Below are 13,908 nucleotides of genomic sequence, written 5' to 3'. Positions count from 1 at the left end.
ACCCCATCAGGTTGTGCTCAGTTGATGGCGGGTCTATGACCCTCTCATTTGTATCCTATTCCACAGGATTTTGACCATCATTGTCATAGCAATTTGCATATTCTGAAATTTTCTGGATTCATGCATTGGCCGTTGAGGCGTTTCGTTTCGACGAAATTACGATGTTTATTAGATTATGTGTATAGGAGTCACCATTATGAAACTAACTTATACATGGTCTGAACGACCTGCTCTAGTGAGATCATATCGGGCCGGCCGGGTCGGAAGAAGCTGCGAGGATCGGTTCCACATGGAAAAAAATAAGCAAGAAAAAACCGTCGTTGTGGCACGCCAGTTGAACCTGACAACTGAGATCTTCCCATCAGAATGTTCATAAAATTTTAAATAGGGTAAATCATGGTAAAAATTTTACACAATGAGGTAAAACGGATGAAATCCCACTAACTGAGGCAATTAATGTCAAAAATATCAAAATACGGGGTAAAAAAGGAATTCACTCTTGTTTCTACAAACGGAAGTTCTGCATCCGATCTGTCTGCCATTCCAAAAGGAACAGACCTCGTGGGTTGAGCAATGAGACGTACAAACGGAAGCTCTGCATCCGATCCGATCTGTTTTCCGGGTGGATATGCATTTTATACATCACTTATTATCCATCAGCTGGAATCCATAAGCCCTCGTGGGTTGAGCAATGAGACCAACAAACTTATGGAAGGGGAGATGAACCTACTCTGCTATCATTTCTGACCAAAAGGGCACATGTTATGTTCCTTTTTAATCCTCCTAAGCAAGAGAAGGCCCAACAAGGGTTTGTCTTAATCTCCATTACTACCTTTTATTGGGAGAAAATATAAGTATCTCCTAATAAGCTGGGTGGGTTTTCACCCATTTCCAGGAGAGGTACCCCTGTTAAATACGATAAATGAAATTTGCAAGAAAGACAAGTGTGTTCCATCTACTCTGTGTTGCATAAGAGGATCTGCACATATCTTGTCCTTTTGGTAGTAGTTCGAGTGGTACATGTAAATAGTGGTATACAACATGCAGACACTGTATTAACACCTACTTCGGTAATCCCTACGTTTCTAAATATAAGCTTTTTTGAAAATTTCAACATAAACTATATATGAAGCAAAAGAAATAAATATACACTGTAAAATACGTCTATATATCCATACGTAATCTGTATTAAAATCTCTAAAAAGCATTATATTTAGAAACAGAGGCAGTACAGTACAAGTTTAGCATTCCATCATTGGTAGATTCCGATAAGAACACAAGAACACGAGGTCTTTTAACATGCTCCCTCTTACCTCCTCTTTTCACATGAGAGGTAAGAATATAAAATAGATATGAGCCGTTGATTGCATTATCTAAAAAGGCTTTCATTCAGCTTTATATATAAAGCAACAACCAAGAACATCTTGATACAAACTCACACCCTAGTACACCACCAACACACACACCCAAGGCGGATACAATAGCATTGTATGCAGCAACAACACCCCTATCACTACAAGACCTGTCGGGTTTCTCAGCCGTGAACACGCACCGCCAAGAGACGACGCCGCATACGAAGAACCGTAAGCTCCAAAGCGGCACCTTCAGGAAGGGCACGACACCACTGTGCCATCACCACCCGATCCGAGGACCCGGGTTTCCCCAGGAGCACCATGATGGGCAATGAGGGTCACAACGACACCTTCAAGAAGGGCACAAACATCGTCGGTGTAGGCCTGCCCGAAGGAGGAACGGGTTTTCACCCCGGCCCACACACATCACCTCTGGCATAGGTACAACCGCCGCACCACCGCCCCCGAACATCACACTCCGGTTGCTGCGCCACCCACACGACCATGGACACCGGGCAGCACCAGCACAATGAGCTCCGCCCATGAGACCTGCGCTTGCACCACCAGAGTCGCCGCCCCAGCATCCAAGACCGTCCTACCCCCCCCCCCAACCCGGTGCACTGATGTTGTCGCCAAAAAGCGCACCCTTTTGGTAAGTACGGGGCCCTCCACCTGGAGTAGGGTAGAGGGAGCCCACCGGCAGTTGTTGGCCACACCGCGACCGTCGTGCCATTTCTCAAACCGGAGCCAGTTCACTGTCACCACCCTGGCAACAGTAGGACCTGGAGGCACCCGTGGCAAACTCCTGGAGCGCCCTTGCCACCAAGGCTGGAACTATCGTTCTGCACCCATCGGACTCACCTCCGCCCACAACACGAGGCGCCCCAAAGATCCGAAGAAGGGGTGGCCAAACCTCGGCCACCCCGATCAAACAAAGAGGACCTAGTCAAGGCGGCCGACCGCAGACCAAGCCGTCCATGGCCCGGGCCACTACGAAGCCAGATCTGGTCGAAGCAGTCACCATCCCCGACCTCCAGCGCTCACCACCACCCACCTCTACCAGCCGAGGAGGCCATGGTAGAGATGGACGCCCGCTGCCCGCAACGTATCGCTCCGGATCTGGCAGCACCGTCTGGCCGCACCACCACCATCCCGACGACCCAGGCGCAATGAACCACCTGGCCGCCTGCTGTGGGGAGGTAGAGGCGTCCTGACAATGGCGAAGGAGGATGAGGAAGGGGAGGAGGTAGGGAAACACCGATTTAGGGTTTGCCCCGGTCACCTCGTGGGAGCGGCGCGGGGCGATGAAGGTTACATGATACTTCACATAATCTATATGACTATGGAGTATATATGAGCCGTCGATTGCATTAAGTGATGGATTTGATTAACCGAGCAATTTTAATATGCTCCTTTTACCCCTTTCCACATGAATCATAAAAAAGGTAAGGGTTAATTAAGAAAAGGATTTGATTAACTCTTACCTTCTTACCTTCTTACCTTTCATGTGAAAAAGGGTAAGGGGTGTTGAACATCACATTATGTGTAACACCCAAGATGCGGTCCTATCCTTATTTTGGCGGGAGGGCCTCGACAGGGATAGAAACGCATCTTGTCGTTTCACAAGAATGGATATTGTTACAAGTACATGTACTAAAAGATGAGTTTAAGGAGTTAGCTTACACTCGCCACCAGCTACATCAGAGTCACATCAGTACAATACATACAATCATCATGAAGAAGAGCATGGTCCATCTACGGACGAAAACAAACGATAAAAGAACAACGTCCATCCTTGCTATCCCAGGCTGCCGGCCTGGAACCCATCCTAGATCGACGAAGAAGAAGAAGAAGAAGAAACTCCAAATGCACAATCAGCGCGCTCACGTCAAAGTAACTCTTTACATGTACCTGCAACTGGTGTTGTAGTAATCTGTGAGCCACAGGGGACTCGGCAATCTCATTTCCAAAGGTACCAAGACTAGCAAAGCTTAATGGATGAGGTATGGCTAGTTGGTGAGGCTGCAGCAAGCGACTAAGCATTTATTTGAGGTGGCTAACTTACGAGTACAAGAATAAAAGAGGGGGATGATCTACGCGTAGCGGACGTGAACTACTGATGATCAAATGAATGATCCTGAACACCTACTGACGTCAGACATAACCCCATCGTGTCCTCGATCGGAGAAGGAGATCACAAAAGAGACAATCATGGTTACGCACTCAGTTGGCAATTTTTAATTAAGTTAACTTCAAGTTATCTAGAACCGGGTGTTAAACAAAGTTTCCAAGTTGCCACATAACCGTGGGCACGGCTTTCCGAAAGATTTTACCCTGCAGGGGTGCTCCAACTAGTCCATCACAAATAACCACAAGCCGCACAGAAAACCTCAATCACGAAACTCATGATCTTCTCGGATTCCTTAGAGGAAAACCTCAACTCTGAGATAGCCCAAAGAATCACCGGAATCTCGATGCACAAGATATTTCGTCAAAGGTAAAACTAATCCAGCAAGGCTGCGCGACGTGTCGACGAGCCTGATAGGAGTCGTGTATCTCGTTCTGAAGACACAACGGATAAGCGAAGCGTATGGCCGGTGGCCTAATAGGCATCTGCCGAGTTGCCCCGGGTTGGCCCCGCATGGTGCTCTAGTTTGGACCAACACTCATGAGGAGCACTGGCCCGGGGGTTGATTAAGTTTCCTCGGGTTAATTACTCCCTATGTGGTTCATTAATTATTACGCAAAGGTAGTACCAAAGTTGAGCCTTGCTAGAGCAGTCTTAATCTAGAACGAATTATCAAGGGGGTCCCCATAACAACCCCGATCGTGTTAGGAGCGCTCAATTTTGGAATATAACAACGGTACCGAAACTAAGGTGATGTAACACCCCAAAAAAATTGCCACAATTTTATTTATTGAATTTGGCCAGGATTATTTTGAAATTTTTATCTCTGGGTTTCTTCTGATTTTAGAGCCTTTCTATTCTTAGTTTTATGAAAAACTATTTCTATGAGCTATAGATTTTTGAAAATTTATTTGTGACTTGAGTGTTGACTAAAATATATTTTCTTGACTATTGCACAGAAGGCTTTTTCCATGAATATTATCTTCCAATTTTATTTATTCGAACTGATTTTAATTTTTCTTAAGTGTCCAGTTTTAAACTACAACCACCTGTGAACTTCTTATAATAATTCCACAATAAACTTGGCAATTACCTACTATGCTTCCGGATCAATTTTATATAATAATATAGCCAAGTGTTTTGACTAATTTAAGCAAATTAATTGATTTTTCTTTATGGTCCAATTGGAGTTTTGTACATCAACCTCTTAATAAAAGCCTCCAAAAATTCTACAAAAATTTGTAGTGGTCAAGGGATTCATGTAAATGAGTTTTATGCAAAAATATATATTGGTCTTTTGAAAAATTTGAGCACCTCTTCTTGTTTTATGTTCTGGACCAAATTGGCATTTTATACTGCAACCCCACTATTTTCTTCCGCAATGACCTTGAATTTTTTTGCTTATAGTCCACCCTGTAAAACTCATAAGTATCTAATTTCAGCCCCATTGGAGTTGTTTTGACCCGTGTTGCATTATCATGTTGTTTCTGTCGAGAAATGGACTTTTGCTATAATTGCATTATGAAGTTGTTTGGTTGCTAGATCTAACCATACCACATTTGTTTGCATCCAAGGAGACTCCTATCTGGTAATTCTTGTGGCTAGCAAGTGCTCCTAGATGCCTTTGGCATTTTGTTAAACACTTGGTGTCCCTGACCAGATTTGGCATGAAGTTTTGTTTGTATGTGGAGTTGAGCCCAGGACCAAACCAGCATGTCTAGCAGATCCCTAGTAGAGCCTTTAGCCATCCTAGAGAGTTTCACTTTGTTCCTGAGCCCCTAGCTGGCGTTTGCATTTTGCCGACCACCTGGCAGCCATGCCAGAGCGTGCTCTAGAGCGCGTGCATTGCAGCCAGTATGCCCGAGCTGTCGCGTCCCACTCCAACCGCCCCTTGCTGTCCGAAGAGGCCTTAGCGCGTGTGCTATCTCGCACGAGCTCCCCGTGCGCTCTTGTTGCCTCTGCTACTCTTCTGCAACGCCGCAGCCGCGCCGACCGTCGTTAGCCACAGCAGCTGCACAGCGCCGCAACACCGCCCAAACCCTCCTCGAGCGCCACCTGTCCTTAGGACCACCTCCTTGCGATGAGCCATTGCTTCCCCCGCCCTTTGGCTGCATCGAGTCGCCCCTGTGCCCTCGCCAGAAGCTGTCCCGGCGATCTTATCCATCTCCGTCATGGAACCGACCCTCCGGGGGCTATTTAAGGAGCACCAATGGATACAGCTCGAACCAGGCCACCCCTCCAAGCCGTAGCCAGCCCCACTAGCTCCAATTTTGGACTGAAGCCTTTCTTCCCCAGCTCCGGTGGCCGCAAATCACCGCAGCAACCCCCCGGGACGATTCGGTCTGGTTAGAGCCTCTTCACCCTACCTAAACCCACCACTCGAACCCCCTGGACACCACGGAGCTGTCCCACAACTCGCTTTGCAACTATGGCCCCTCCTGGCTTGCGCCTCATCGGAGCCGAAGCTCCCTCCACCGTGGAGGAAGAGCCGCTCGCCATCGACCTCCGCCGCAGCCCTAAGACCACGGAATGGATGTGCCGTGATCCCCTGAGCACGCCGGTGCCCTCAGCTTCCCGGTTGGAGGATCCTGTCGCTGGTGAGCCTCACCGGAGTCCCCTCCTCCCTTCGGCCGGAGGAGGAAGATGACAGAGTCAAACCTGTACGCGGGCCCCACGTGTCAGCGTCTCTGTCCGAGCCAGAGCTTCGCCCGAGTACGTCTTCTCCTTTGCGCTAGCGCATTTTCTCCCGAAACGTTTTCTTTTCTATTTGTTTTTAAAACAGATTTTTGACCAACATTTGACTGGCTATAACTTTTTATAGAAAACTCCAAATGAATTGGTTGTTTTTCTCACCTTCTTCAAATTTTGTCTAGTTTATTTTAGTATTTATTTCAAAATTTTCTAAGACAACTTTTTGTGCTGTTTTTAAATTGTGTGTTAATTAGCATGTATTTTTGAATAGGCTTTGAAGAGAGGAGTCAAAACTTGCAAAAGTTTTGTGGTGAATCCTACCTCTCTACACTTTGAAGGCAAGCATCCTGAACCTACATTTATCTTGGTTATGTGTGGTTTGCTTGGTGAAAATAGCATAGAGTTATGTATAATATATGTGGTGTTATTTCGTGTGACAATCATGCTTGTGGTTCATAATTTATGAGCAAAGCTTGTTGCATTGCGGAGCATGGACAGTAGTCACCTTTTTCTTACCCTATATGCCAACCGGATGGGATTCGGTGAAAGTCGGTGTCTTGTGGAGAGACGACCGTGGAATTGACACCTCGTGGACGAGAGTGGTCAGCAAGGCATGTTAGGCAGGTAGTGACTATCTGCATATGGTTTGTGCTAATCATGCAGGTAATATTTAAACCTCCTGAGTCGACCATAGATCGAGTCTTGTCAGTATGTCTCCTTATTTGTGTGCTACCATAGCTTCCTGGAAAATGGATTCGGTATAGTCAGTTGCAGACCTATTATCAGTCACACACCAGTAGAGGGGCCAGGATGAAGGTATCCACGGCCGTGGTCTAAATCCAGTCATACAGTCAGGGGGCATGGGTGTTTCCGGTCTGGGACCGGAAGTGAGGGCACTCCCAGCTAGCGCGCGGTATAAATTATTTTGATCCCATGCTATTCGAGGTCGGAGCCTCCCCGTCTTATGGTTTTGCCTTGGCAGCGTAGTCCGGGTGAAGTCGGGCTTCACGGAGGTGATATGGGTGTGTGCTGGTTCTGAGTGCCCATTTCTAAACTGCCGTACGCGGAATTAGTCACGATGACTATTGAAAACCGTGAGCTATGGGGACATAGTTCACCCTCTGTAGAGTCAAAACTATTCGAGTAGTCGTGTCCACGGTCAAGGACGTTGGTTGACTAGTCAAGTGTCGGTCTAAGTGTTGGTCTTCGGAGGTAGTTAGAGAAGTATGAGACTAATCGGGAAAGATGGTGGATGAGTATAAACATTATTTTCTGTGGACTAACCCTTATGATTTTGATTGTTGAATATCCCTGGGACGGTTCTACCCCCTGGATATTCCTTATTATTTCATATAAGCCCTTTATGTGGTGTCGCTGAGACGCCCGACTGTCACATGTTTATTATTTCATATAAGCCCTTTATGTGGTGTCGTTGAGACGCCCGACTGCGACATGTTTATTATTTCATATAAGCCCTGTATGTGGTGTCGCTGAGGCGCCCGACTGTGGCATGTTTATTATTTCATATAAGCCATTTATGTGGTGTCGCTGAGACGCTCGATTGTGGCATGTTTATTATTTCATATAAGCCCTTTATGTGGTGTCGCTAAGATGCCCGACCGTGGCATGTTTATTATTGCATCTGTTATTATTACCCTTATTGATTGCTTAATAAATTTCAGTATGATTATAATTTCAATACTAATGCTTGAGTAGTATTTTTGGGTTGACGCGGTATCATGGCATCATTATAAGTGTATAATTAACACTTCAAGTTATATGTTGTTCCTTGATGTTTGCGAGTACATTCAAAGTACTCACTGGCTTGTCCCTCGCTATTGTCTTGGCCAGATTGCGAGCTTGGAGAGGATAAGCTTGAAGATAAACCTGGAGCATAGGCATCAAGGACTGCAGCTGCTGGAGATAAGAGTTAACCCGGTGAGTTTTCCCTGTGGGAAATGGGGTCCCATAGACATTGGAGATCCCTGAACCGCTTCCGCCATCAACCCCTAGAAACCTTTTGATGTACTCATCAGACCACCTTGGTCTAGTACCTCAATTTGTATTTTTGCTTGAACATTTGTATCAAGGAAAGGTGTGCCAGCTAACAGTATTCCTGGGGCTGGTATACGTAAGGGGCATTTGAAGGGAAATTAATATCCCCGAAAATCCGGTCCCCACAAGCGACAAAGGTGGAACAAAACAACAGGCTAGAAAGGGCGAGCCTAACACCTTTTACCAAGTATAAAGGTGCATTAAATTAAATAGCAATTAATATGGTGATATAACAAGGAACCCATGTTGTCACATGGTAGAAGGTTGAAGGTTTCATGGCAATGTTGAGAGTTTGACATTTAACAGGTGGTAAGGAACGACACATAGCGATAGAAATGAAACAACTAGCATGGCAATGATAGTAATGGTATCTAGGGAAATGATCATCTTGACTGAGATCCTGCTTGGAAGAAGAACGACTCCGTGAAGCAGACGAACCGACGTAGTCGAACGGATCCTCACATTCGGACGCGCTTGCAGAACTCTTAGCGAGACAAGCAAACCGGAAACAAGAATCAACACACGGTATTCACCATGACATATGCATGATACGATGCACATCTTAATATGATGCATGATCAATTTCAAATATGCAAGGCATGGCATGGCAATTCACACGATCAAACACTACACGTTAAGTGAAGCTCAATATGCAACGAGTTGCATATTTACGGAACTTCACATTAAATTATTTAGTTCACTCTCATTTAGGTGCACGGAAATATTATATGTTGTTAAACATGGCAAGGGGTGAAGCACAAATTAAACTACCTATCTAGGCATTTTAAATGAGGCCGAAAATGACATATAGCACCTCGGAACTGACCCCACACGTTAACTTTGAAGTCTATCCAGATTTTTCCTAACCACATTTTTTGTTTGTTAAATGGCAAAACAAAGTATTTAAAGTGATTCTACTCGTCGTTCTAGTCCATTTAGATATATGGCTCGTCTTCAACGGAGCTACGGATCACTAGCTACGAATTAAACTGTCTCTAACCCTTGTCATGCAAAACGAAGCAATCATCAAGGCTAACAGTTTTAATTATGCATACAACAGGAAAAATATTAATCTACGCAAAATTCTACACGTTTTACATATCTAACTTGCTGCGATCCGACTCACGGATTAAAATTTACGGGCGTTTTAAAAATAAGCATTTATTTAATCTGAAATTTTAGAATGCCGGGGCTAATTAGACAAATTTGCCGAGATAGAAACAACACAACAGGCCAAATCTATGCATTGGGCTGTAACCAGTGGAAGCTTCTGTTGGCTGCTTCGGAGCCACTAGGACTTGAACCCAAGACCTCTTGTAGAGAGGCTTGTTTTGCTAGCCAACTTGGCTAGTTGTGTGTTGGTGGAGAAAGACAATGGGTACGCTAATTAACTGCATGTGCTAGAACGGATCTAAAATCAATAGTTCCACATACGGGGTTGCTCACATCGGGGCACAGAGACCAGCGAACATAGGAGGCATCCATGGCGAGGCGAGGCTTGCTCCAGCCGGATTTGGCGCGGCTCTTTGCGGCGGGGATGGGTGGAGACGATAGATCCGAGCACGGACAACCCATTCCCAGTGATGAGGGGCCTTAGGGGCGCGGACAGGTGAGCTCCATGGGTGGCGGCCATGGCATTAGGTTCCGGTCACTAGTTCCTATCGAGGCAAAGGAGCGGGAGGTTAGAGAAAAATAGGAAAGGGAAGGAGGGTTCTCATGGGAGGTGCGCAGGGCAGAGGGCCGGTCCTGGAGCGTGGCTCCGGCGGAGGCTGCAGTCTGCTCCGGCGGCTCGGTCGCCAGCCGACGCGGTGCGAGGTCAGGCCCGAGCTCCTGCCCGCAGAAGGAACAAGGAGGCCAGGCACTGGGCCCAACTGCTACGGACGCGCATCCCTACGGACGATGGGCGGGTCTAGGAACACAAGAGGAGGCACTTGAGCTCGTGCTCGTGCGCTCGTGCACGACGCCAGGAATGATGAGAGCAAGTACAACAAGGTACAGTCAGCAGGCTGTAAGGATTAAAATGCTATATTTTTGCTGAGTTGGATGAGAGAGAAGATGAGAGAGAAGGGAAGCGGGCTCTTCGTGAAGAGCCAGCTCTAGCACGTGCTCCTAGGTGCTTTGTGAGAATGAAAGGTGGGCCATATAAGATAAAAGTAGTACTCTTTTATAGCTAACTATTGTACAAGCTAGCCATAAGATGGGCTATAAGATAGCTTATAGCCAGCAGTTGGCTATACTATTAACCATGCTCTGAGGTAGTTGAATTTGCATCTGGCACTCGGGCTCTGGTTGCTTGTTGGCTGCAAGGGGATCGGTGCGGCTTGATGGGGAAAGCGGGGTGGGTGGCGACGGCTGCGGGACAAGATCCCTAGGATTAGGGTTGGTCTGGATTTAGTTAGGGGTGGCCTATTTATATAGTAGGGGTCCAAATGGAGGGAGTTGGGACTATTTAGAGATGTCGGATCGCGATCGGACGACTGCGGACAATTGGGCAGGTTAATTGGGCTGTGAAGATAGGCTAGGGTGATATGAGAGATGGGTTTGTGGCCCGTGGCAAGATTTAAAATTCTGAAAACATCCGACGATTTAACCGGCTATAGTGCCATTATACCTATAACGGTACGGGTATCAAACGACCTCCGATTGGGACGAAATTCGACATGCGGCCTACCTACACTATATTAAGACCGCTCGCCAAGTTTCAACCCAATCCGAGAAAGTTTTATACACACCTTTAAAAACAATATTTTTAATGATGTTGCGGGCGCATGCGTGTGTGGTTTGGTCTAAAAACGGTCACCGACAAAATGGAGTGAACCGACAACTAATAACAGATGCAAGTTTTGAAAACTGGCGGCAACGGAGTGCCGATGCAATGCAGATGATGCGAATGATGCGATGATGAATGCGACAAACCCACATGGCGGCAACGGAATAAAAGGTGAATCTTGTGGAGTGTCGGTCTCGGGCTGTCACAACTCTCCTACACTAACAAGAGATCTAGCCCCGAGATCTAAGAATGAAAGGGAGAAGAGGAAGAGAAAGAGCAAGAGGTAATCTTAGTTGCTGATAACCCACAAGTGTAGGGGATCGCAACAATCTTTGCGGGTAAGTTAACCCAATTTATTGATTCGACACAAGGGGAGCCAAAGAATATTTATAAGCTTTCACAGTTGAGTTGTCAATTCAACCGCACCTGAAAGATACTTACTTGGCAACGAAACATTAATAACAACGGTGATATGGAGGTGATGGTGGCAACGGAAATAATTGGGGCAAAGCAAGGAAAGTAAAACAGTGAAAGTAAAGCTACTTGTGACCAGCAGGATTAAAACACTATAGGCTAAGGAGATGGATGGTTGGTCATGGATGAGAGATATCATGTATTTAACTTGGGGCAAGGCACATAGAAACGTAATGATCATCGAGGCATATATCAAACATTAGGCATGTATCCCGAGGTAGTCGTACTTGCTTGCAATAAGAACTTGCACGACATATTTTGTCCTACCATCCCGCTATCAACGGGGCCAAATGGAACTTATGGATATTAAGGTGCTCCTGTCAATGAGCACCGAAACAAAGCATTAACAATCAGTGGATACATGGAATCCTCAAACTATAGCCCATCCCCTTTGGTGTCCCAAGCTATCACCATTGGTATCGCCGGTTCCGGACTATAACAGGTGCATACTACTCATAGATAGGATCTAGAACACAAATATATTCATGAAAACATAAGGTATTTAGATTTGAAATCATGGCACTCGGGCCCAAAGTGACAAGCATTAAGAGTAACAAGTAGTAGCAAAGATGATAAACACCATAGTAGATGGTAAGCAACATGCACCCAACAATCCGATGAACTATTACATGATCTAACTCATCCAATCTCTCCCATCCCCTTCACCTACAGCAGGGAATTACTCACACATGATGGGAGAAGCTATGGAAGGATGATGGAGTGGTGATGGTGATGACGATGGAGACGATTTCCCCTCTCTGGAGGACAAAACAGCCTCTAGATTAGCTCTCCCAAAGAAGAACCGAGGGTGGCGGCGGCTCCGCGTCGAGAACTTGGAAAACGACTTCTGTTTTGGAATTTCCTCGTCCCGGGTAAAAATAGGAGCCAAAGTAGGGCACCAGAGGGGGTGGGCCCCACCTGGGCGGCCTCCCGGCACGGCCAGGGGGCAGGCCACGCCAGCAGGTTGCTTGGGGGCCCTGCGGCTCCCCTCTGGCCCATGGTCCCTCCCATTGCGTGGATTTTCTCTATTTTTATGGGAATTTTCAAGGACGTAAAAATATCCATTTTCGTGCACACAAGAAGACCATACAGGCAGCTCTGCTAAAAACAGCTTCAGTCTGGGTTAGTTTCATTCAAATCATGCAGGAATGAGGCCAAAACAACAGCAAAAGTGTTTGGAAAATTCGATACATTTGAGACGTATCAGTTGCTTCTTTGACAAACGAGTGAAACCAATGAATCTTGAAGGTTGCAAAGAGATGAAAAATGCTATGAGAAACAAGGAATAATTCAGACAAAATTTTGGCAGCACTTCGGTAGGAAATTGAGGACAAAAATTAATAAGATGGAAAGATCTTGACAAGATTCACCACAAACAAACTAAATTGAATAAGCAATGGGAAGAACTTGATCTTGACAACCCGAGATAATTGATATAAAAATAATAACATCACAACATCTCTGATCAAGAGAATAGAAACTTGAGCATTGGAAATAAAACAATGGAGAAGAAAATGACACATTCTACCACAATTGATCTAGAAGAGAACCCTTAGAAAGAATAATTCAATGGAGTTGTTGGAAAACCAACAACGAAAAGAACAAGCTTTTTACGGGCTTATGGAAACCATCTCAAATAATGAGGTGACAACCAACCACTAGAGAAAACAATCAATGCTTGGAAGCAACAAGATATGAAAAACTTCTTTCACCAAGAGGATACATTGAGAACTTGGATCAACAATAATCACCATAAAAGCAACAATCCTTAGGAAAAGATTTAGGTGAAATATAAACCAAGATAGCTCAATGAAGAAACCATGGGTTTGAAAATATCTCATGATCATAGAATCGGTGGGTTAAATATCTCATTCTTGAAAAAATTCCCTTCGAGACTCCTCCACTAACAAGAACGCTATAACACCACCTCAAGGGATAAAGGAGGAAGAATTGCTCTTTGAAATGCAAGATAAAGAATACTTGAACACCTTGAACTAGAATCTTGAAGAACACCTTGAGGATGAAGAGATAATGATCCTCCTAATAGAAAAACTTCCACAAGGCACCAAAATAATAAGATACGAACGAAGACAACAATTGAGAAGAATTTGAGATTGAAAGCTGAAAGCTAAGAACGAAGAAATCTTATAAAATGATGGCCTTCGGAGGACGAGAATGAAAACAACTCTGCAATGCACTAGATAGATATGGAGAATTTCTCATGATCGAGAACAATTCAAGATGATAACACAAAGCTGAAATGACGAATCTTCAGGAGAATGGACCAAGATTTGAGAGAAACACTCCTTTGGTCTTCCAAGCTGAAAATGATGGGAAGGGACACCACCAAAATAACTAAGACACTCTGGAATAAGAATATGAAAAGTTGAGCCAATGATGACATAATACAGATTGACCCTAAGGAAGGAATATGACTG

Source organism: Hordeum vulgare, chromosome 7H (assembly GCF_904849725.1).
Source record: "Hordeum vulgare subsp. vulgare chromosome 7H, MorexV3_pseudomolecules_assembly, whole genome shotgun sequence".
NCBI classification, from domain to species: Eukaryota; Viridiplantae; Streptophyta; class Magnoliopsida; order Poales; family Poaceae; genus Hordeum; species Hordeum vulgare.
The sequence above is the reverse complement of the archived record's forward strand: the minus strand, read 5'-3'. Positions refer to the sequence as shown.